This window comes from Coregonus lavaretus, assembly GCF_964263955.1.
Source record: "Coregonus lavaretus genome assembly, chromosome: 16".
Lineage (NCBI taxonomy): Eukaryota > Metazoa > Chordata > Actinopteri > Salmoniformes > Salmonidae > Coregonus > Coregonus lavaretus.
Window position 1 is genome coordinate 23,694,306 of NC_140003.1, and position 25,669 is coordinate 23,719,974.

At 44.6% G+C, this 25,669-nt stretch overlaps 1 long non-coding RNA gene across 1 annotated transcript in view; it reads left to right on the forward strand.

Annotated features, from left to right (window-relative positions):
• The window catches only part of LOC311143995, a 36,665-nt gene extending 13,571 nt beyond the window's left edge, over window positions 1–23,094 (forward strand). Inside the window, exons 2-3 of the long non-coding RNA XR_014614460.1 lie at window positions 16,470–16,543; window positions 23,044–23,094. This is a non-coding gene — a long non-coding RNA (uncharacterized lncRNA). The remainder of the gene's footprint in view (window positions 1–16,469; window positions 16,544–23,043) is intronic.
• Window positions 23,095–25,669: the final 2,575 nt, after the last annotated feature.

The following is a 25,669-nucleotide window of genomic DNA, read 5'->3' on the forward strand; positions in this document are numbered from 1 at the left end:
ACCAGGGCTTTGGGTAGCTGGATACCAAGCAGAACTCTGGTTATAGTGAGCGGTTGCAATGTGGGTACAGTGACAGTTCAGTGGTCAGACACAATCGGTGACATTTCGACAGCTACAAAAACACAGACAGAGCTATTGTCAAACCAGACAGGATCACTTCCAATACAACAGCACAGACTCAGCACCGCAAGGCATTCTGAAAGCTGTTTCGATGCTTGCCTTGCTTTTTTGCCTTCTTAAAATGGGGGCCTAATGTGTTTCATGGTTTGAATGGTTGAGAGGTGTCTTAAGTCCTCAGCCTCAAACCATACAGTTCTGGGAGGCCATGGTCTTATCCAGGCTAAAGAACAAGAGGCTCTGAATGTTTTCTCAAGAGGTAAACACTATGAAAGTGCAAGGCAGCATAAAGCGTTATGCATATTAATGTGTCCTTGCAGCTTTTATTCAATTAAAGCTGCAATATGTAACTTTTTGGGTGACCTGACCAAATTCACATAGAAATGTCAGTTATAGATCTGTCATTCTCATTGAAAGCAAGTCTAAGAAGCGGTAGATATGTTCTATGTGCGCTATTTCTATGCTTCCCATTAAGTTTAGTTTACTTTCAGCTTCAAACAGATGAAAATACATTCTTGGTTATTGAAAATATATTTCACAGCGGTTTAGATGGTACAATGATTCTCTACACTATACATTGCTTGTTTTGTCACATAAACTGAAATTAGGCAAACTATTAGAATTTAGCAACCAGGAAATGGCAGAGCAATTTCTGCATATTGCACCTTTAAAGGCAGAAATACTTTTTGTGCTACACCAAACCACTTCCCTCTTTGTCGCTGGCTTGTTTGCCGTGAGCTTGGCGCTTGTTTCTATGGCGATCAGTAGTTTTGTGCGGGGGCACTGATGTTCCTCCCAGACACCCTTAGACAGAGGAGAGGGTTGACAGTGATTAATGTCCAGGGTGTGTGTGTATGTGTGTGTGTCCAGTCAGAACCAGCACGCTAGAAATGCAATGAAATCCTAGTCATTCTGTTTCTATAGCCTCCACTGCTTCCTATAGTGGGACTCACAGTTTAGTAACCGAGCACTTTGTTTATACTTTGTTTACAACCAACTTGATAAATTATCTTTCTCAAAGCTACAACACACTTGTTTTATGGCCAATTTCGAGCGACAATGAATGTGTGCAATACTGGAAAGAAATAGTCCCTTGTAGCTCAGTTGGTAGAGCATGGCGCTTGCAACGCCAGGGTTGTGGGTTCGATTCCCACGGGGGGCCAGTATGAAAATGTATGCACTCACTAACTGTAAGTCGCTCTGGATAAGAGCGTCTGCTAAATGACTAAAATGTAAATATTCACCTGCGTGGTGTCTTGGACAAACCTATTCCATTATTTCCTCCTAGCCACGTTGTTGATTATAATCACCCCCATCCTCTCCCCTCTTTTCATTTTTCCATCCTGAGACATCAAAGAGGCGGTGGCCTTTTCAGACAGCATGAGGGCCAGTCAACTCTGAGATGTGGTACGGTACGGCAAGGTGCAGTTCTTATCGTGCAACCCATTAATGAGGCAAACGACTCTGATAAAATACTGCAGGCAAGACGTCTGCATGACACAGATAAGGACCAACCCCTGTTTCCAGTCCCTGTTTCCTCATATGATTCCAGGAACACTGTACAGTACCGTCAATATCTATCTGGGATATTTAGCTCCGGGGTGGTGGAATAAGTGTTGGTAAAGTACGTGCATTTCCATAATCATAGCCTTTCCCAAATGGCACCCTATTCCCTATGGCCCCTGGTCAAAAGTAGTGAACTATATAGGGAATGGGGTGCCATTTGGGACACAGCCATAATATTAATGGGAGAAACCATTAAACAGGATTCCCTATACATCTCCTATAGCTAATCCTTTTAACATATGGATTAGTCTGACCTCAGCTCCATGTTAATGTGAAGGGAAACCTCAAAGCAGTGTTAGTGGGACCTGCTTCGCTTTCATGTTCTAACTGTGGCCAACCTGGCTGGAATTCCAGGAACATTTAAATCCCTTTGAGGGTCTTTACTTTGAGAAGGAAAAAAAATCTACATTTCTCTCCCTCGTCCTCCCCTCCACTGCTCCTTCTCATTTATCCCTGTTGGGCTGGTGTGTGTGGTGTTGTATGTGTTTGGTTAAGCATCATGGTCAGAGGAGAAAGGCCTCCTTCTTTGGACGACCTCCACACCTGGCTTCTCTCCCCTCCTCCTAACCCCTCCTACCCTCCCTGGCTGACTCAGTAGTGGGACGGTGCTCAAAGCATACAAACTACATCCTGCTGGACTCACCCACACAGAGAGGAGGTAACACCTGGCTGTCATTCCTCCCTGCCATTGACCCTGACCTCCAGGGTCAGACATCCAGGCCCACTACTCTGCTGCCTGGCTGTGTGAGGGGCCAGGAACCAGGCCACCTCTGCTCTGCCCCCATGGGCTGGGGCAGACTGGGGGAGACTGGGGTGGCGAGCTACAGACAGACAGACAGACAGACAGGCAGTGTGCCAGGCTGGGCCAAATGTTCTATGTCTCAAAGTAAATATGTCTGCTGTCAGGCCTCCCCTGTTTACAGTGGAGTGCAATGCCTTGGCTTGGACAAGGGCCCCATTGAAGGCTTCCCAAATGGAGCGTGTTTACAGTGTTAGAGGTTTAAGGGGAGCAGAGAGAGGACATGTGGAGGTGGGTTGGGGGTGGATGAGCGGGACATGCTGGCCGGTATTTGACAAGTTCGCAAACACACATTGCCGCTGAAATGGCCTCCTGGAGAGACTTAGGTGGATCTTCTGGTTGTGGTCTGTGGAGAGCTTATTGAATGGTCCACTGAAATGAATCTGTATGCGCCAAACAGACTCAGTGCTGCATGATACAGAATATGTGTAGGTTTTATGTGTATGTGTGCCAAATCAAATTGTCTTATTTTCAAACCCTTGGCCTGAATTGTTGGTGGGCATGTTGGTATAAGAACAGACAAGACCTCTGGGTTTGTTCAGACAGACATCAGTGCTCCCATGTGTGTGTTTAGTTAACACACCAGCCCAGCACCAGCCATTGCATGTATCTAGTCTGTTTCTGTCTGTCTAGTGTGTGTGTGTGTGTGTGTGTGTGTCTAGCATGGCCTTGCAGACTGCATGATGACTGACATGTTGTCCAGACAGCCTTGTCTATCTCATCAGCTCAATGCTAAATCCTGCCTGGCCACACGCACATACACATACACACACACACACACAAACACACACACCAGATCCATGCTCACTCTCTAACCATCATCACCATCATCACAGTGTGGATGTTCAGCCAGGTCACTTCCAAGGCGATATTTGACGTTCTTCCACGTCCCCAGGGTGTCGGGAGATGCCTTCAGAACTGTCCACTAGGGGCAACGGTGAGCGCTATAACCGTCAAGTAGGCTTGCGGCTTGTTGTGGACGGGGATGGTGGATGGGCGTAAGCTGCGAGCTCCGGCTCTGAGGGTCGCATGTTCAATCCCAGTGCTAGGCACTTGTTAATTTTTGTTTTGTTTTAACCCTATCCCAAACCTTAACCCTTACCTTAACCATTCAGAATGAATGCCTAAACTTAACCGTCGAAATTTGACATTTATCCCCCCCTGGACAAACATTGAATACTTAAGTCAAACCATGTCAAACCGTGAGATCTTGTTGTGATGTTCTAGGGGTCTGTTCATGTAGTAAATCAAATCAAATCAAATGTTATTGGTCACATGCGCCAAATACAACAGGTGTAGACTTAACAGTGAAATGCTTATTTACGAGCCCATTCCCAACAACGCAGAGATAAAAAGTAAGACAAACATATGCTAAATAAAAAAGGAAATAGTAACACAATAAAAACAATAACGAGGTAGTTGAGGTAATTGAGGTAATACAGTATGTACATGTGGGTAGGGGTAAAAGTTACTAGGCAATCAGGATATATAATAAACAGAGTAGCTGCAGTGGATGTGAAGTTTGAAAGTGAGTCTATGTGTGAGTGTGCATGTGTGTGTGGCATCAATATGCATGTGTGTGTGTGTGTGTGTGTGTGTGTGTGTGTGTGTGTGAGTGTGTTGGGTGATGGATCGATGATGGATGGTGGAATGATAGAATGATAGAGAGATGGATAGATAGATAGATGGGTAGGTAGCAGATGGACAAAGGTAGTACTTGTAGTTACACTATTCCAACACAGGTGTATGTGTTTTTCAGCTGCACTCTGCTCTCTCATTTTAGCAACATGTTGTAAGTGAGTTATGATGCCCTCAGGAAAAGAGAGACATAGAAGAGGTTTGGATGACAGTAACTTAAATGTGGGGCTGAAGCCAGGTTACCCCACTGTGTGAAGGCAGTAAGCCAGGTGACCCCACTATGTGAAGGCAGTAAGCTAGGTTACTCCACTGTGTCAAGGCAGTAAGCTAGGTTACCCCACTGTGTCAAGGCAGTAAGCTAGGTTACCCCACTGTGTCAAGGCAGTAAGCTATGTTACCCCACTGTGTCAAGGCAGTAAGCTAGGTTACCCCACTGTGTCAAGGCAGTAAGCTAGGTTACCCCACTGTGTCAAGGCAGTAAGCTAGGTTACTCCACTGTGTCAAGGCAGTAAGCTAGGTTACCCCACTGTGTCAAGGCAGTAAGCTAGGTTACCCCACTGTCAAGGCAGTAAGCTAGGTTACCCCACTGTGTCAAGGCAGTAAGCTAGGTTACCCCACTGTGTCAAGGCAGTAAGCTAGGTTACCCCACTGTGTCAAGGCAGTAAACCAGTCATTACATGTATAATTCCCATGGGAATGCATAGTAGTTTCTGATTCAACGCTGCACTCCTCTATTGCATGGGCCAATTGAGTTTCTCCCCTCTCACCTCTAAACTGGGGTTTTTCCCAATTCTCACACACACACACACACACACACACACACACACACACACACACACACACACACACACACACACACACACACACAATGATGCGCCCTGCTGTGCCTCTGCTGGCGTAGAGCCCAGCCACCGAGCTACCCTCAGCAGTTAACAAAGCAGTGGTGATGGTGGCGGCCCGCTCTTTGACTTTGCCTCAACGCTCCTATTCATTAAGCTTTGGACAATGACAGAGTCTGCTTCTGTTTCTGCTGTGAGAGGAGTAAACAAGATGTTAAACAGGGGATTGTTAAAGACTCAGACAGCCAATTTCTGCCGGTCTTACACTGTGTTTAACTTCTCTACCTCCTTTGAGAAGTGCTATATCTATATGAAATAAGTAGAGCAAGGCAGGCCGTTACAATAACTGTTTAGTGGCCTTGTGTCATTTTGAAAGATTTACAATACTGACGTCAGTACTGAGTCAGAGATTTGGGCACTCTTACTGTTTGTTTATCTGTCTCGCTCCCATTGTTTTCCCATTACTTAGTAGAAAAGTTCTTCATCACCCTCGCACAGTTAATGTGTATGTATTGTAAGCATAAAGTTCACATTATAATGAGTGATGTGATCCTCTCTTCTAGAACAGGTTCATAGAGAAGAATGGCCAGAGTGGTTCCTGGTTAATTGATTGATATCATCATTGTTATTTTTATTTTTATTTTACCTTTATTTAACTAGGCAAGTCAGTTAAGAACAAATTCTTATTTACAATGACGGCCTACACCGGCCAAACCCGGACGACGCTGGGCCAATCATACTAAAGGCTGTAGTTTATTCTGTCTGTCTTCCACAGAAAGGTGGGGCTTTAGGACAACAGAGACCAGTGATATACTGTATCAACTGGTTTGCAAGTCTTTTAGTGCCAGTCTAATCCCAGTAGGTCACTGTGACATAATTTCAACTAATTTAGCCCAGCTTCTCCTGTTGGGATCTCAGGGTTTGATGTTGAGATCAAACCTACTGTGGTGGGCATGGTGGAGATGGTGGGAGTATCCTGAAGAGGCTAGTCACCCACTGTATGTCATTGGATCTCCTCCTGGGCTGATGTAGATTTATGTATGGCAGTGTAAACTCTGCATTTATATCTCCATGCCAGTTAGGTCTCCTTCCCCCAAGTGTTGGGCCTGTGAAGTCTCAATTGTGACATTGACAGCATACGCTGATGCTAGACACCACACATACACTGAGTGTACAAAACATTAGGATATTTTACTTACTAATATTGAGTTGCATCCCCTCAGAACAGCCTCAATTTGTTGGGGCATGGACTACAAGGTGTTGAAAGCATTCCACATGTTGACTCCAATGCTTCCCACAGTTGTGTCAAGTTGGCTGGATTTCCTTTGGGTGGTGGACCATTCTTGATACACACGGGAAACTGTTGAGCGTGAAAAACCCAGCAGCGTTGCAATTCTTGACACACTCAAACCGGTGCGCCTGGCACCTACTACCAGACCCCGTTCAAAGGCATTTAAATATTTTGTCTTACCCATTCACCCTCTGAATGGCACACATCATGTCTCAATTATCTCAAGGCTTAAAAATCCTTCTCTAACCTGTGTCATCCCATTCATCTACACTGATTGAAGTGGATTTAACAAGTGACATCAATAAGGGATCATAGCTTTCACCTGGATTCACCTGGTCAGTCTATGTCACAGAAAGAGCAGGTGTTCCTAATGTTCTGAACACTCAGTACACACACACACACATACATACATACATACATACATACATATATACATACATACACACACACACACACATTTCTGCGCTAGTCTCATGCTGGCCCACCCTGTGTGGAGTACGTCCACGTTTGTCTGCGTGTGTGCCTGTGACCTGTGTGTGACGTGCCTGTGACCTGCGTGTGTGCCTGTGACCTGCGTGTGACGTGCCTGCGTGCTTGGGTGGTGGTGCCAAAATCAGTGATCTAGTGTCTCTGCTCAGCCCTCAGGGTCACTGCAACAGAAACCTGCCAGGACACTCTGACATTGACTAAAGGAGCCCACTCTTCTGTCATCTTCCTCTTCTACCCTCCTTCTCTTCCTTGTCTCCATTTCACTCTATCTCTCTTCCTCTGCCAGAAGTTGATTCACTTTTGTTGGGCTAGTTCAGTGATCTACACACCTGATGCAACTACTTTGGAATCCAAGTGAAGTGAAAACTTGTCAAAGGGGGAAAAGATTGCGTTCAAACAATTCCTCGATGAAAAACGATGATTTGTCACTCAGTCTTGTGGATTTCATAAGCTCTGTTGAACAGATAAATTATCATATATTTCTTTATCATAGAAATGTGCTTCTAATCTAATGGTGTTCGATTTGATGCGTGGTCATTTTGTATTGTTTTACTTGAATACTCTCGCCAACAGCAGTAATTGATGGCCCATGGTGATTTGTTACATCCTCCTGATCCACATGGTCTTACTTTAACTGTGTTCCATTTAGACTGAGGGTTTGTCTCAAAAGGGTATTTCCCATTTGGAACTCTATCCCCTATATAGTTAGTAGTGCACTACATAAGGAATAGTGTATCATTTGGGACACAACCTGACTGTTTTCCCTCTAAGCTAAGGGATTTAGACTATGGCATTAATTGCAGTCGTGTCTATTGGGGAAAGACAGTGGAGCACTGAGCACGTCCTCCCTTGGCTTTGAGTCCTTGTCTTTCTCTGACGGTAATTACTTATTGGATTGGCACTTTATTCAGTGGCTTCAATTACAATTTATTATTTCAGTGTTTCACATGGTTTATTAGGCTCAGGCAGTACTCCAGACAGGCAGCATAGACAGAGGATCTGTTTTAGAGGAGTAGTACCTATTTTTTATAAAGTAACTTAAATGGGGTTCTTCATTAATTGCAATAAGTGCAGCTTTGAGGAGGGGTGTGTCCCAAATGGCCCCCAATTCCCTATATAGTGCACTATATAATGAACCATATGGGCCCTGGTCAAAAGCAGTGCCGTATATAGGGATAGGGGGCCATTCGGGACAGATTGGAGAGCTGTGAGGTGACAGGTGGTGGTTTCATCTGGTCTGTGTTTGATAATCTGTGATCTTTAATCAGACAGACAATGGGAGGACGTGATTGAGTCGTAGAGAGAGAGAGAGAGTGTGTGTGTGTGTGTGTCTTTGCTGATGAAATCTCTGTGTTAATATTATATTACATTCCCCTCTGTGTTGTCGGTTTTATGCTCCACAGGGGATAAGTCAAGTCATAACTGTTGTTATCAGGAGAGAAGCTAATAAAGTTAGCTCCAAGAATGACATATTGTTTGAGCTTTTATACTGCAGCCATTATCAATCTTTTAAAGCCAGAGACAATTGGACACACGGGGGGCCAGTATGAAAAAAAAAAAAGAATAATGTATGCACTAACTGTAAGTCGCTCTGGATAAGAGCGTCTGCTAAATAATGTTAAAAAAAAATAAAAATAAAATTAAAAAAAATAAACAGAGACACTCCCATGTACTGAGACACACGTGCGGACACACACGATTGCCGCGCGCGCGCGTGCACATGCACACACACACACACACACACACACGCACACGCACACGCACACGCACACACACACACACACACACACACACACACACACACACACACACACACACACACACACACACACACACACACACACACACATACCTTTCAGGCTCTTCGTCTATTTATTTGCCCCTTAGGATACGCTCTCTTTGAACACAGATGAATGGCCTCCTTTAGTATGTCACATATAATTTGAACCTGTCTCTTGGCTCGGGTATTCAATGTTAATTGCTAAGTGCTTTAATTTCAAGAGTTGTTAAGCAAACGACATGTATGACTGATGAGTCTCTGGCAGTAAACATCAAATTATTCAATCATTCCTCTTCTTTTTCCTTCACTCATTCAGAGATAAGTGAAGTTCTTCTGAAATGTCTGTGTTTTCATGTTCCATGCAGTTAACTGGAGAAGGCAATGGCACAAAGCATTGAATGGTTTGATGGTCCTCAAGCTGATGATGAATGGTGTTGAATTCTAGCTTGTGAAATGAAAAGAAAAGGAAAGGAATTGAGTCCCACGCCCTCAGTCTGATTTCTTCTCTGTTTCGCTCTGTCTCTGTCTGTCTGTCTCTTGCTGGTCTTTTTCTGTTTGCTCTGTTTGAACCACAGAAGTCCTCCCTCGCTATCTCCCAGTGGAGTTTACCCAAAGTGCTTTGTTTTTATTAAACAGAGTCAGACAGTCCTTCGCGTCTGAGTCCAGTCCGAGTCCACCTGAAGCCACCTTGAAGCCTTTTATATTATATAGTCCCCTGTAGCTCAGTTGGTAGAGCATGGCACTTGCAACGCCAGGGTTATGGGTTCGTTTCCCACGGGGGCCAGTATGAAACATTTATGCACTCACTAACTGTAAGTCGCTCTGGATAAGAGCATCTGCTAAATGATTACAATGTAAATATTACTTCGCCTCACTTCTTCCCACTTTCCCTCCTTTTCTGGCTGTCAGCTACAAAATCAGGTGAGTCTCTAAGACAACTGAGCGGCATGACTGAGTGGCAGAGGGACTACTACTGCGATAGGGAGGCCTAAGACCGTATTCATAGGACTGCTGATCAATATAATCACATTCATTATGATCTAAAAGGCAGCACTGATCCTAGATTAACACTCCTTCTCTGAGATGCTTTATGAATATGGGAGGGCCCTAAGCACATCATACATCAGATAGCTTAGGGGTCAGTGTGTGGCTTGGCTTGGATTTAGCTCCTAACACATTGATGGTGAGAGGTCACGTCAAACAGATCAGATCAAACTGTGGCAAGGCCAGAGCCATGTGAAGCTGTAAGGGCCTCTGGCCTGTGATCCAAAATGGATGCTATGGTGGGTGTTGGGTCAGGGCATGGAGAGAACTTTGTCTTAGGCCTATGTAGCAGATCTGAAGTCAACTGAGTGACAGGCTTTCCTCTTGTTCTGTCAGTTAGCACAGCTGGGCATGGAGGGAAAACGTTGTCTTAGGTCTGCTCTGCATAGGGCTGGCACAATTACCGTATAATTGTGTAACTGACAATTATGGATGAAAGCCGTCATGAAAATAAAATAACCATCGTAACGGTTGAATTTTTCAAAAAAACAGCTGACTGGAGACGGGACGGCCAGGCATTAGTACAGTGGAGTCCATTTCAGCGGTAACATGGACTATGTACAACGTGATGAAACTTTGTTGCTCCTAGCTGAAACATGCAAAGTGTTGTAGTAAAAAAGTATTTGGTTGCCTAGGCAATGCCCCCCTCCATGCAACAGCACAGCTCATGCAGTCAGGAGCGGATGAGAGGTGAAAATGTGCGTACAGTATATATAAACTCAGCAAAAACGTCCCTTTTTCAGGACCCTGTCTTTCAAAGATAATTCATAAAAATCCAAATAACTTCACAGATATTCATTGAAAAGGGTTGAAACATTGTTTCCCATGCTTGTTCAATGAACCATAAACAATTAATGAACATGCACCTGTGGAACGGTCGTTAAGACACTAACAGCTTACAGACGGTAGGCAATTAAGGTCACAGTTATGAAAACTTAGGACACTAAAGAGGCCTTTCTACTGACTCTGAAAAACACCAAAAGAAAGATGCACAGAGTCCCTGCTCATCTACGTGAACGTGCCTTTGGCATGCTGCAAGGAGGCATGAGGACGGCAGATGTGGCCAGGGCAATAAATTGCAATGTCCGTACTGTGAGACGCCTAAGACAGCGCTACAGGGAGACAGGACGGACAGCTGATCGTCCTCGCAGTGGCAGACCACGTGTAACAACACCTGCACAGGATCGGTACATCCGAACATCACATCTGCGGGACAGGTACAGGATGGCAACAACAACTGCCCGAGTTACACCAGGAACGCACAATCCCTCCATCAGTGCTTAGACTGTCCGCAATAGGCTGAGAGAGGCTGGACTGAGGGCTTGTAGGCCTGTTGTAAGGCAGGTCCTCACCAGACATCACCGGCACAAACCCACCGTCGCTGGACCAGACAGGACTGGCAAAAAGTGCTCTTCACTGACAAGTCGCGGTTTTGTCTCACCAGGGGTGATGGTCGGATTTGCGTTTATCGTCGAAGGAATGAGCGTTACACCGAGGCCTGTACTCTGGAGTGGGATCGATTTGGAGGTGGAGGGTCCGTCATGGTCTGGGGCGGTGTGTCACAGCATCATCGGACTAAGCTTGTTGTCATTGCAGGCAATCTCAACGCTGTGCGTTACAGGGAAGACATCCTCCTCCCTCATGTGGTACCCTTCCTGCAGGCTCATTATGACATGACCCTCCAGCATGACAATGCCACCAGCCATACTGCTCATTCTGTGCGTGATTTCCTGCAAGACAGGAATGTCAGTGTTCTGCCATGGCCAGCGAAGAACCCGGATCTCAATCCCATTGAGCACGTCTGGGACCTGTTGGATCGGAGGGTGAGGGCTAGGTCCATTCCCCCCAGAAATGTCCGGGAACTTGCAGGTGCCTTGGTGGAAGAGTGGGGTAACATCTCACATCAAGAATGGGCAAATCTGGTGCAGTCCATGAGAAGATGGAGGAGAAGGAGGAGATGCATTGCAGTACTTAATGCAGCTGGTGGCCACACCAGATACTGACTGTTACTTTTGATTTTGTCCCCCCCTTTGTTCAGGGACACATTATTCAATTTCTGTTAGTCACATGTCTGTGGAACTTGTTCAGTTTATGTCTCAGTTGTTGAATCTTGTTATGTTCATAGAAATATTTACACATGTTAAGTTTTCTGAAAATAAACGCAGTTGACAGTGAGAGGATGTTTCTTTTTTTTCTGAGTTTATATATAAAAAAAGATGCACATTTGCTATTCAAATTATTATAACGGTGACTGCAGTCAATTGGCTGACCAATAACCATCATCCAAAATTCCATGACCGTCACAGCCCTAGCTCTGCATGTTCATTGCAAGTTCTCTGCAGACTCGGCTTCCCCTATGAGATGTGTTTCATCTGTACTGAATCCCCCTATAGTGAGGTACCGTGTGCCGCACTGCGTCCTCTTCTCCTTTCCACCCACTCTCTCTCCCAGGCGCAGGGGCCTTATTACGCCCTCAGTCGGGGTCATAATTACTGACGCTCCCCCTCCACTCCAGCTACGGCTGTTTCCAGGCCAGCAGTGGAAGGAAGGTAGGGAGAACAAAACAAGGCTGAGCGGTGTGGTGCCTGGTTCTCCCCTCCAGGTAGTCTCTCCTGGATCAATGTCCCACCTCCGCAACGTGTCGTGAATCTTCTTATCCCAGAGGCACTGTTTTGTTCTGGGCCTCGCCTCAGTTCCTTGCATGCCTAGCTGGGAGAAAGATTGGCAAACATGAAACATTCTGATGATTGGGTCTGCAGCATATCAAACATGTTTCTATATCAGAGTTGTGTGCCTGATTGCTCCCGAGTGGCGCAGTGGTCTAAGGCACTGCATCTCAGTGCTTGAGGCATCACTACAGACCCCCTGGTTCGATTCCAGGCTGTATCACAACCGGCCGTGATTGGGAGTCCCATAGGTCGGCGCACAATTGGCCCAGCGTCGTCCGGGTTTGGCCGGTGTAGGCCGTCATTGTAAATAAGAATATGTTCTTAACTGACTTGCCTAGTTAAATAAAAAAATATAAAAATTCAGGTCTGTGGGAAGCCTGAGGGAATGGAAAAATAAATGTTGGTATTGGAAGCCTTTCTTGTTAGTGCTTTTCAGCTATGTGGGGCAGAGAGGAGATGGTTAAAGGGATAGAGAGAGATGTAAAAATCATAATGGAGATTTAATTACTACATAACATAGGTGATTTGTGTCAGTGTGGGGGATTTGATCTGTGTCAAGGTTACCCTGACTCCAAGTCCATCGCTGTATCAACTCTCCATTGGGCTTCTTCCAACAGCAGATAACCAGGCCTGCAGACGATACAAGGCTGAAATAACATGTGGATCAGTGAGCCTGATAATAGTTTTACCTAAGGTAAACCAGTCACTACAGTCACCACATAATAATCAAACAGTCCACCTGCCCCTCAAGGCCCAAAACAAACTGTAATCAAACCAGCCCCTCTCTCAGCAGTGCTGTTGTAATGTTTACTCAGCTAGCACACTCCTGTAATCAGTAGCTGTTTGTCTGAGAGACGCTGTCTGTCTGAGAGACGCTGTCTGTCTGAGAGACGCTGTCTGTCTGAGAGACGCTGTCTGTCTGAGAGACTCTTACCTTCGTTACCTCATGCAAAGATTGGCCTTTCACAGGAAACACAGTAGTAGTAGTGCTTTTCTCCCAACTTTAAAAAAAGTAAAGTTTTAATCCTGCTGTATAATCCAGGCATCTGTGATGATGCAGATAGGAAACATTGAAATGAATTTGATTTTGTTTATCTGGAAACAGTTGTGTATTGGCTGGTTGGTTTTTAGAGCTGCCTGTGTGTATGTATGTGTGTTTGTGCATGTGTGTGTGTGTGTGTGTGTGTGTGCATGCGTGTAGCTGCAGACTGAGGCTGCCATGGCTGATGCTAATACCTCAGGGTGCTCTAATGGTTCCGCTATTTAATTACTACAGAGTGCCACTTCAGTCTCCTGTGTTTGTGTGTGTATGTGTGTGTATGTGTGTGTAAGTGCTCCAGTCTCCAGCCCAATAACACACACTCAAGTGAAGAAACAGAAACACACAAGGCACTAGGGGGGTTTTACTTAGCCAGTCTGAACACGGCTCTCTCTGTATCCACAAGCTCAGACTTGTTGTCGACGCTCTCTCACTCACTCATTCACTAGTGACTGTGGTTACACAAGTTTACACAAGTTTATAATTGAGCTCCTATCTTTTACTGCCTGTGAGCTCAAGAGAGGAGACAGAGCGAGAGAAAGGGAGCGGGAGAGAGGGAAAAAGAGAGAGATAGAGAGCCCTCAGTTCCATAGTTCTGTCAAGGTGTGACCGTTGGTTTCAGTGGTGGTTAACTAGCTAGAGCACACTGCTGTCAAGAGCTTTGATGAAGGGCTAGAGACATCTGAAACTGGGCTGGAAACTATGTTCCTCTGCCAACACAGACAGGCGACTGTCTGAGATATAGGACTCCGTTTTACAGGGACAGACCACTGGGAGGGAGAATAGAAGAATAGGGTAATGTATAACTTCCCCTGTCAGAGTGATACCATGGTTTTAGGTTGTGGAAGCTAAGATGCTGGCTGCGTCCCAATTCAAATTCACTATGTAGGGAATATGGTGTCATTTGGGACGCAGAGGCTGTCTACCTCTGTCAGGCTGACCTTTTTAAAGCAGCGTCTCTCTGTGTGTTAATGGTTTTATTGAGCGTGGCCCTCTGATGCGGTCATCTCATCTCAGCTCATCACATCATCCTGAGCTCCCAGCTCTCAGCCTTCTGGACCAGTCTTATTATCTACTCTCTAATTACTATCCCTCTCTTTCACTATTTCACTCTTTATTTGGCACACTCTATCTCTCCATCCCAGCTCCCTGAATTTAGCTTTGCACTTTCTCTCTCTCTCTGTCTTTCTCCCTATCTCTGCTCTCTCTCTCTTCCTCTCTTTTTCTTTCTCTCTTCCACCTTCCCTCTTTCCCTCCCACCCTACCTCCCTCTCGCTCTCCAGTTTCTCTACAGAAGACTGTGACCTCCAGGCAGGTATTCAGGGAGGACTCAGGGAGAACTCTAAAACTTTTAAACCCTGTGCCCAGCTGGCACGTCACAGGCAGGCTAACTGCAGCTCTGTCTCTGTCCTCCTCTAATCTTAATTAAGTCCTTCACTGACTGCCGCTCCTCTCCTCCTTCATCAGTTTGGGAGGCTGTGTGTGTACCGATGGGGCCGTGGTGCTGTTGGATGGTGCCCTTAGGAGATCTGAGGAGGCCAAATGGAATGTGTGTGGATTGATAATGCCCTGAGTCAGTCAGACTGACTGAGCAGTGAACAGGTCAAACTAATTGGTCTGACATATGTCGGTACTTTCCTCAGACTTTCATATCCATTAACCTTTATATAATCTTCATGCACCGGCTCCCTGTCCAAGTAAAGAAGTAAAGTCTGAGGGCAGTCCGAATGGCTGTATGGGAGTAGAATTTATTCTCCATTAAGACCATGAGTTATGTTTGTCTATGAGTCCCAGACTTTTTTAAAGACCCTCCACGGTGAGTTTAATAAAGGAAAACCCAACCTACAATGTGTAAGATCATTCATTATCGTGTTAATTTCTAACCACTAAATAAGCATTTCATTCACATTGCCTTGATTTCCTATTGCCCCCCATTGAGTCTATTGCATTCCTGCTGGACCGTGTTACAGTGTGTGAGCATTGTAATCGTGCAGGGTACAGTGGCACCAGGCTCCCAACAGGGGACAGAACATGGACATTTCTCCAATTAAGACCAAAGTGGAGCCTCTGGTGCTGTGATTTACACCACTTATTTAGCATGCTGTGATTTTAATTGGGATTTTAAGTGGTATCCCACCACAACCAATCCTCTCCATCACTCTGGTTCTGCATGAATGGTTGGATGTGTTTGTGATCTGTATTCAGTGGGGTAGTCTGATGGTGGAGAACATATCCCCTCTAGTCCTGTCCCGCTGTGAGCCGTTGTTTCAGAGGTGGGAGGTGGCGATAAGAATGAGGTGAATCAGCACACTTCTCTTAACAGTTTCCATTAGCATTCTAGTCAATCTCACAAATATTTGTTTCTAGACATGATGTGCATGTTTGTCTAAGAGTTTGTCTCAGTCTGTCTCTCTGTGTGTCTGTGTGTGCATGAATAATTGAGAGAGTGAGAGGGAAAGAGAGAGAAAAAGAAAGGAAGATACAACATTTGACAGTGGCTGAAGAGAATAGGTTAGACACAACCAATGTTAAAGCCCTAACCCCTGTTCATCTTTGTATTTGTGAGAATTCTCTGCCCTCTTGATTTGGTGGAAGAGAGCGAGCAGTAGGCTGTGGGTGCTTGCCTTGTGCAGCCATAACATTCCTGCCACTGTCTGTCTGTAGTTGTGCTGCCTACATCCAAATTCAGGGTCTGTGTCCATAGCAAATCCTCCAGACATCCCTATTTGCATTGGTCCACCTGTTTTTGTGTTTGCTCCCTAATAAGGATATTCAGAACTAGCAGAGAAGCAGGCATCAATCTGCAATTTATCGTCATGGCTCCACACTCTAGCTACGGGAACTTTCTCAAAAACGGTATGTGCAGATCCATCTTTTCCCAGACCCCCCCCCCCCCCCCCCCCCCCACCCCCCACAGCCCATGAACATAAGAAACGCCCTCTCCCCTCCATTAAAAAGTTGGCGGTTTGTTTACAAGAGTGTGAGTGGTTCTTTGTGGCACTGCACACCACTTATGGGAAGGAGGTGAACGACTAGTGTGAATTGAAAGACTCACCCCTCCCCCTTCTATTTCTCTCCCTCTCCTCTCCTCTCCTCTCTCTCTCTCTCTCTCTCTCTCTCTCTCTCTCTCTCTCTCTCTCTCTCTCTCTCTCTCTCTCTCTCTCTCTCTCTCTCTCTCTCTCTCTCTCCCTGAAATAGGTATCTAAAGGATAGAACAGCCCTCTCAGCCAATCCCTGTAGCCACAGGACCATGTGCCAGTGATGACTAGCTGGTGAGTACTATTCTTAGTTTCCTCAAAACTTGATTGTCCATTTTTGGGTTAAAATGGAAATGTATCTTTGGCTTACAGGCATATCTTCCTATTTTATTATTCTGGTAGAAAGCAGGGAATGTCCTTTATGTCTGTTTTATGCCCTCACTCCTCAAACTGATCATGTATTTTCTATAGTATATGGCTCATTAGACAAAGTCCTCTCAAACTCTCCAGCCTACACTTTTTGTTACGCTTTTGTAGAAGTTTTCGGGTTGTGATTGATCTTGGTATTGGTTTTGTTTGGTACGTGTGTATATTAGATTGGACAGCGTTTAGTTTCCGACTGCGTCCCACACGTCCCCTTGTCCCATACCTCTGAGATCATTGGACCCAGTGGAGACCAAACGTAGGAAGCTCAAAGCCATCTATCATTCCTTCTCTCTCACTCTATTTTTACCCTCCCCCTCTTCTCTACAGCCCCTGTAGTAAATTGCCTGAGGCAGGGAGCCTTTTATCTAAAATCCCTTTATTCTAACTCAGAAAATGAGTGTTTTGAAAAGAGGAGCGTGGTGATGATGGAGAGATGGAGAGAGGAGGGGTGAAACCTGTTATTCAATCCTGTTAATGGTGAAGTTCTCTCGCCTACAGCTCCTCTCTCCTCTCTGTCTCTTTCCTCTCTCTCACTCTCTTCTCTCCTCCACCCCACAAAGAGTGTTTGGCGGCAGGCGGGAGTCCACCAGGAACTTCGTCTAATTGGCTCTATGTGGGCTAATCAAAGAATCAAAGCTCAGAGGTGATGTGTTAAAAAAAAAACAGCCTGTGATATCTTCTCTCTGCTCCTCTCCAAGAATGCGGAAGTTTATGTAATAGATTTATGTAATAGATAAGTGTACTGTATGCAGCTATCTGTTATTTATCTTCTAAAAGCTTTTTATTGAGATAGTTATTTCTGTAAGGTGAGGATTGAGGAATGGGTTTTTTTCAGGTGCCAGAGAGGTCGCTTCCTTTGAGTGTAGAAAGAATGCTTGCCCAGGAAGTAAAGATTTGAGCTCATTGAACACCTAAAGCTTCAGACGCCAACTTTCCAACTACCTCACCCAGTTGTCATGATGAGGCGCATGGGCCAACTCTGTAGAAAGTCTACCCTATTGAAAGCCTTTTTGGCTGGCACTCGCTTCTATTGCATTTTATAATTCCCTTCTCCTCCGTTGCTCTGATTTGCCCAGCTTGATTAGATTTGTGCCCCAAATGTTTCCCCAAACCCTGTCAGTGGACCAGAAATGCCCCATCCCATTTGGGCCTTGTGTAAAAGCTTGTGAAGAAGCTCCTTTCTGTTTGTTGTTTGCATTGTCCTCCTTTGTCCTCCTTTCTCCCAGATCTATGTGGACTATCTGAAGCCTGAGGAGCACGGGCCGTGTTAACGTGTTTTCCCTCCTCTTCCCGCTGTTGTTTGCTGATATTTAGTTCAGGATGACAACGAGCTGGAAGAAAACAAGCAGCTTTTCAACTGTGAATGGAGGGAGGATATAGGGAGGATGGAGGGAAAGAAGACCCAGTTTAAGGGCTCATCTCAACTGTAGTCCAGGGCTATGTCCCAAATGGCACCCTGTAGCTCAGTTGGTAGAGCATGGCGCTTGCAACGCCAGGGTTGTGGGTTCGTTTCCCACGGGGGGCCTGTATGAAAATGAAAATGTATGCACTCACTAACTGTAAGTCGCTCTGGATAAGAGCGTCTGATAAATGACTAAAATGTAAATGTATAGTGCACTACTTTTGACCAGAGCCCTATGTGCACTATAAAGGAAATAGGATGCCAATTTGGAGGCGCCCCTGGCCTTAAAGACTATGTCTGTTATTGACCCCCAGGCGATTTAAAGAGAGCGTCATTATCCCTAGCAAATTACCACATCGCCTTTGTCGGTCAGCTATGGTATATTAGTGTGCCTTAAAAACGTGGCCTAGCGCTGTCCATTCAGGGGACAAAGAGAGGGGCCTCTGGCAGAACCTTTGCCGGTCACACAGAGGAGCCATTCACACGAGACGGAGGATCGCAGGGAGTCTTACCAATGATGAGCTTTGGTTCTTTACTTACACAACCATGAAAGGTTCGCTGCATCTAGCCACCCCAGTGCCTTCCACAGCTTCATCTAGCCACCCCAGTGCCTTCCACAGCTTCATCTAGCCACCCCAGTGCCTTCCACAGCTTCATCTAGCCACCCCAGTGGCTTCCATAGCTTCATCTAGCCACCCCAGTGTTTTCCACAGCTTCATCTAGCCACCCCAGTGGTTTCCATAGCTTCATCTAGCCACCCCAGTGGCTTCCATAGCTTCATCTAGCCACCCCAGTGCCTTCCACAGCTTCATCTAGCCACCCCAGTGGCTTCCATAGCTTCATCTAGCCACCCCAGTGGCTTCCACAGCTTCATCTAGCCACCCCAGTGGCTTCCATAGCTTCATCTAGCCACACCAGTGGCTTCCACAGCTTCATCTAGCCACCCCAGTGGCTTCCACAGCTTCATCTAGCCACCCCAGTGGCTTCCATAGCTGCATCTAGCCACCCCAGTGCCTTCCACAGCTTCATCTAGCCACCCCAGTGGCTTCCATAGCTTCATCTAGCCACCCCAGTGGCTTCCACAGCTTCATCTAGCCACCCCAGTGGCTTCCACAGCTTCATCTAGCCACCCCAGTGGCTTCCATAGCTTCATCTAGCCACCCCAGTGGCTTCCATAGCTTCATCTAGCCACCCCAGTGCCTTCCACAGCTTCATCTAGCCACCCCAGTAGCTTCCATAGCTTCATCTAGCCACCCCAGTGGCTTCCACAGCTTCATCTAGCCACCCCAGTGGCTTCCACAGCTTCATCTAGCCACCCCAGTGGCTTCCATAGCTTCATCTAGCCACCCCAGTGGCTTCCACAGCTTCATCTAGCCATGTGAGTTATGATAGAGGTGAGGATTTTATGTGGATGATGTCTTTGAACAGTGTAGGTTTGGATGTATGTGACCAATCACCTGGGTTTACAGGTCAGTCAAAGTGATTGGACAGGTTCAGATCCATCTACTTTCTATCCATGATGAAGTGCTTGTAGTCCTCATGGGGTACAGTGTTTGGCCCCTCTCATTCATTCAGTATTCAGAATTTCAGACATTGCCGAAGACTTGCAGCATCAAATGTCTTTATCTATCAATTATTTATTGTCTGCTTTGACTGATCTTGAGCCTTGCATTGCATACAAAATATGCAATCACTTACGAGATTCTGATGAAGATACAAAAAAAAACAGATCACACAGAACTGCCTTTTTTAAATTTTGTATGGGCCTGGAGGATTACGATCAGGAGGTGATGCAGAGCGTCTTGGTTTTCTCAGAGGAACATTTCATCACTCCTCTAACATTGTTTTCTTCTTTATGAACTACGTCTCTCTCCAGCAGTAAATGAGAATAGAGGGAGGGCTTTTGTCTATGGGCCACGATGGGGCCACGGAGCCCGTAAATCAGCTCCTCTCTCTGGGTCATTAAGTTGGCAGCTCCCCTGGTCCTCTTGTCCTCCGGATCTTTACCATCCTCCCTGGCCCTGGATCAGCAGCCAGAAGAGAGCAGTGGCTAACTGGCTAATGATTAGCTGTCCTGTCCTCAGCAGTTCTGATGTGCCATTACTGCAGGATGGGAAAGGCTATGAAAACATATACATCAGCTTGGACATTCTCTCTGTAGGACTCTTGTGAGAGTTATTCCATATTGGACTGATTGCGATGTTTAGAGCTGGTGTCTTAAGCTGACAGTGAGGATAACTGCTGGAAGTGGATTTGAATGTAGTGATTAATAATGTAATGGTTTATGTCTGTGTATATATGTTTATTGGTATGTGTGTGTGATTAAACACAGGACCTGAACGGTTTTAAAACTTGTCGTAATTGGAAGTAAATGCCTGTATACAGGTTACTTTGTGTGTTAGTGAATCTGTCAAACAGTATTTTTTTTCTCTTTCAGTTGAAAGTACATTTTACATTTTAGTCACAGAGCGACTTACTGTTAGTTCGTTCATCTTAAGATAGCTAGGTGGGACAACCACATATCACAGTCATAGTAAGTCAACAGATGGTTCAGTCTGAGGCCGGTAGGGCTGAGTGAGTCTGAGAGAAAGATGATTGGAAATCCTGAGAGTGAGAAAGAGCAGAGCAGGACTGGTGTTTTGGATAATTATTGTAATCTGTGTGCTCTATAAGGAAACCATATAATCACCTTTACTCTCAGTATAGACATTCCTGCCATGTGAACATTAATTTATTTCAATTCTCTACAGTCTTGTTAGAATACAATGGAATGGTAACGATTCTTTAGTGCTGTCTTGTCCATTTATAAACAAATATTTGCCACCAATGTGGTTAGATGTCGATAATGTGCAATTACGACTTGATCTTTGGAAGGAGGCGTGTGATTGGCTCAGAATATTCGACATGAACTCTGACTACAATCCTCAAGATCATCTAACAGCATTGAACATTCACAGGCATGATGCTCCAACAGGTCTGGTCACATGACTTCAGAGGCTTTGTCTGAACTTAAACCAAAATCTAGACTGCTCTCTCTCTCTCTCTCTCTCTCTTTCTCTCTCTGTCTCTCACTGGGTCTCTCGGGTTCCTCCAGATCCCTGAGAATTGTGGGAAATGGAGCAACGAAGCACCAAACCCTCGGCCCAGCCAGATGTCAATTACTCCCATAATCCTGTGTTTCTGCTTAATCATTCAGGAATTATAGAGCTGGCCTCTCATGTAGCGGTATACACACAGTACACCTCATCTTAGAGAGGAGCCAGAGGGTCTGTGTTCTGGAGCTCCTTTTTCTCTCTCTCTCTCTCTCTCTCTCTCTCTCTCTCTCTCTCTCTCTCTCTCTCTCTCTCTCTCTCCATCCTCTAGTTGGTCTGAGAGAGAGAGAGAGAACAAATAACTTTCATTTTGAGTTAAATAAGCATCATTATTATAAATCACTTCCTATCAAAGATAGAGCAAAAAACATCAATACCAAAAATAAATTGGGATTTTTCTTCTTAGAACACAATCAAACCAAACCGGTCGCTGTTCCGTCACATCCTTTTCACACTTGAAGAACAATAGGTTTGATTAGTACTACTTGAGAAACCCCCCAACCCTATTTCTATCACTTCTATTTCCATTTCAAATATGTATTAGGAAGCGGTGCTGCTCGTGGCAACATCATTTCGCTGAGTCTACCTTGAAGATAGATGACTTGAGAGAGCCTGTATGTACATCCTATATCTCACATCCAAGTGAGCTCCAAAAGTATTGGGACAGTGACTAAACACTTCTACATTAATGTGGACGCTACCATGATTACGGATAGTCCTGAATGAATCGTGAATAATGATGAGTGAGAAAGTTACAGACGCACAAATATCATACCCCCAATAACAGGGGAGGTTAGCATTTTTTTGGGAAGTTTCAAGGAGACTTTAAAGGTGAGGTGGGCAGTGGTGAAAGATGCAGAGATGGGAGGATCTGAGGTGCCACCCTCCTCCTCATATCCTCTCTTATCTTCTCCATGGTTGCACAGAGATGTCTAATACTTCTGACAGACTTCAGAAACAAGCCAGTGGCAGTGTTCCAAAATGTGCACTTTCGTTCTGTGTTCTCCCGTTCTTTCAAAGGTGATCTTCCAAGAACACCTGAGAGAGTATACTGTCTAGTATGGGAGAACGCAGAGCGCTTAAAATCTGTTACGTTTTAAATGTGCTTCTGCGTGACCTCTAACCTAAACAGGAAACAGCATCATCACGCAGCTGGCATCAACAAAGCTAGCTTTTATGCTAGCTAGCTACGTCTGTTTACATTGTAGCCAATGTAGCAGCGTGAGCAACTAGTGCTAGCAATTCAGTGAACAACTATCCCAGAATGGAAATATTTAACATGAATAACAAGTAAACAAGTAACAGAATCGATTTTCTCAGTACCTGTTAGTTAGTGAGTTAAGCTACACCGACCAGAATAATTGTATGTGGGGTCCTCCTCTCGCAAATTGCAGGTAAGCTTTCATGCATTGTACAGAGGCTGAAGCAAAAAAATAATAATTTGCTTACTGTTTAAGAATGATAAAGAGGCAGAGTAGTGGTGTTTCACTGTGAAGCTAATATTGCATTGCATTAGGACTGCTGGTGTTTTATTTCCAATTAGCAGGCTTGCATTGTGAAAAATTCATACAACTATAACACCAAATGCCTATTATTAAATGACACTGATGTGCAAGATAGCTTGGTTTTATATTCATCTTATGCATTGATAACTAATGTTGATAGGCGATATGATACAATCTAACTAGATTAGAAGGCCTAGGGTACTTCATCCTAATGTAAGCTAAATGTATGGGATACAAAACAAATATTGGGATATTATAAAGGAGAGCATGTCCAATTTAATTATATGGATGCAAGTCAAACAGGAATATATATTTAATTAAATGAATACACCATCGTAATATTATAAATGCCTTTCTTTCTCCTTGCAGGGGAATAGACAGATGAACTGCAGCCCCCAGATACCCAAGCCTCAAAACCAGAACAGTGGGGAAACATCAACACTTGTCATTTTGAATAAATATGAACTCTATTGGTTTTCCTGTGACACAGTCCATCATAACAAAAGAAGTCAAGTTGTATTTGTCATATGTACAGGATACACATGGTCCAACATATGTACAGGATACATAAAGGTTCCTTCTTGACAATGCAACAACAATAAGAAATAATAAAATATAAGAATACGAACAAAGTAAATAGTTTACTAGAATAGAATAAACATTTTAGCTTCCCAAAGTGAGGGACATCAGGGAGATTAACATTCATATGCTTGTTCAGTACATGAGGGCAAATTCTGTCATGACAGCCACATGTTCTTTTATACATAGGACAGGAGTTTACAGGTTTTTGTTCCAGCCCTTCACTAACACCTCATTCAACTAATTGTGATCTAAATTGTAGAACATGAATAGTTGAACATGGTGTTTGTGCTGGGAAGGAATAAAAACGTGTACACAGTGCAGTACCCTGGGGCAGAAATCACCCACGTCTTTATTTTAGAATGAGCTTCAAATGTTACAATGAGCTCACAATTCTGCATGATAGAGACTAACGTGTGGATTTACTTCTACAGTGATGTTGCACACGGCCGAATAAACTCCTGACTAAACTCCTGGGATAGGGTGACTTTCCTGGTGGACGGGAGGTTCCCAAGTTCTTTACATCTGTCTGGGTGATGGGGTGGGATGTGCTTCAACCTGAGGAGAACAGAGCAGAAACATAAGGCCAAGTGGGGAGAAATTAACCTCACTGCTCAAATTTCAGTGCTGGTTTAAGTTGGTGAGAACCACAACTACCTTTGTTAATGTGCAATGTTTTCTAAACAGTTTTGCACATTCATAGCCTTAAGTGGTCACAGATTTACTTTTAATTGATAATTTCATTATTCAAAACATTTTCTTTATATGCAATGGTGAAACACAAGAGGGGAAAGTGACAAAAAGAAAGTTAACAAACGTTAGGTAAACAGACACTGCATGCATGTATTGACTGATTGTCGGTAACAGTGGGGTGTGCCCGACTACACAAGAGGCAATGTGTAAACACACAACAAAAGAGTTCCAAGTTTCAGATGCTTTTACTTTAGCTTTTAGTTTCTCTGGCTCTCTATTCCACAAGCTGTTCAGGCAAGAGGGTGGTTAAAAATGACTGCCACCAGTAGTCTCTTGCGCCGACCGCGGTGTGGCCTCACTGGCAGAGTCCGTAACTCTCCTTCTGAGGAGTCTGTGGAAGTAGCACGAAACTCAGTGTAAGTGGGAGAGTAGGCACGCTCTGGCTGTCTTCCTAACTGCTCCACTTGAGTGATGTCCAGCCTGCACTCTTGTGCCAGTCAGTTGATTAGGGAATGCCTTGGAGGTGTGCTGATTAGGAATCCTGCACAGGTGTGTTGGGTGAGCAGAGCTGTGGCGCTGTCTTCAGCTGGCCTGGTGCTGAAGGTAATGCAGCCTTCCACAGTGCTGAACTGAGTGCCGCTGTCCACTGTGCAGTGCCACACTGATCATGTAAAAATGCACAAGTAACTTGGCTGGCTAGCAAGCCTAGATTGAACAGAACATAGCTAGCAGCATTTCCTACATTTTTAATCGGGCACAACTGTTTTGTACTGCCAAGCCAATGACATGGAGTGAAATGAACGCATCAGTTGCCATCTGTCCCTTGCTAAATTTGTCATTAACTGGCTAGCAAGTTCACCAATTCAGAGAATAAAAAACTGTCCGGTTCTTCACAATTGACGCTGCTGATTTTACGATTAGTTTGTTTAGTTGTTCATCCCTAAACAGCTGATAACCAGGACGAGATTGCCTGCTAGCTAGCCATCACGTCCGACAAGCTAACTTAGCTTGTCTAGTGGGCTGATAAACAGCAGTGACTCAACATTTTAATTCAAAATTCATATGAAAGTAGTTTGTTGAACATTTTAACATAATTTGGTGAATATGTAAACATAATATTACATTTTACAAAGTTATTCCTTTTTCCTCTCAAGCGGAGATTTCAGTCTGCCATTAATTCACAAGTTTTTTGAATTTTTTGTGTGTTACAGCAGCATGCTTTGTTCAGGTCTAAGGTTGATATTAAGTCACGGGGAATCTAAAGCTACATTCTTCTTCAAGGCACCCCATATAATGAATGTAATGATTTAATCTATATTTGATCATAAATATCATGTCGAATGACTTTAAATACTGTAAGATTATCTGCACTGTATTTTCCCCACCAAAGTCATATAATTAGGCATTGATGTGGAAGGAACCATGTCAGCCAATAGAATTTTGGAGACCATTCCCCTCTGTGTAAAGTACCCTCAGAAAAGTCCCTCCCCTCAAATCAAACATGTCCTCTCTATATAAAATACTTCCAGATAAGCCCCTTCTTTCAAATCGTGAAAAGTGTGATGTGAAGCCATTGATCACTTATGTAGGCCTACATTCAGAAATACACCCAGTCCTCTGTTTCTGTAAAGGAAGTTGGAAGTTGGCGTTCTCACCAAATTAATTACTCTGAGGTTTGGGACTGGCTAGCTGAGGACTCAAAGCCTTGTATTCTCTCTCTCTC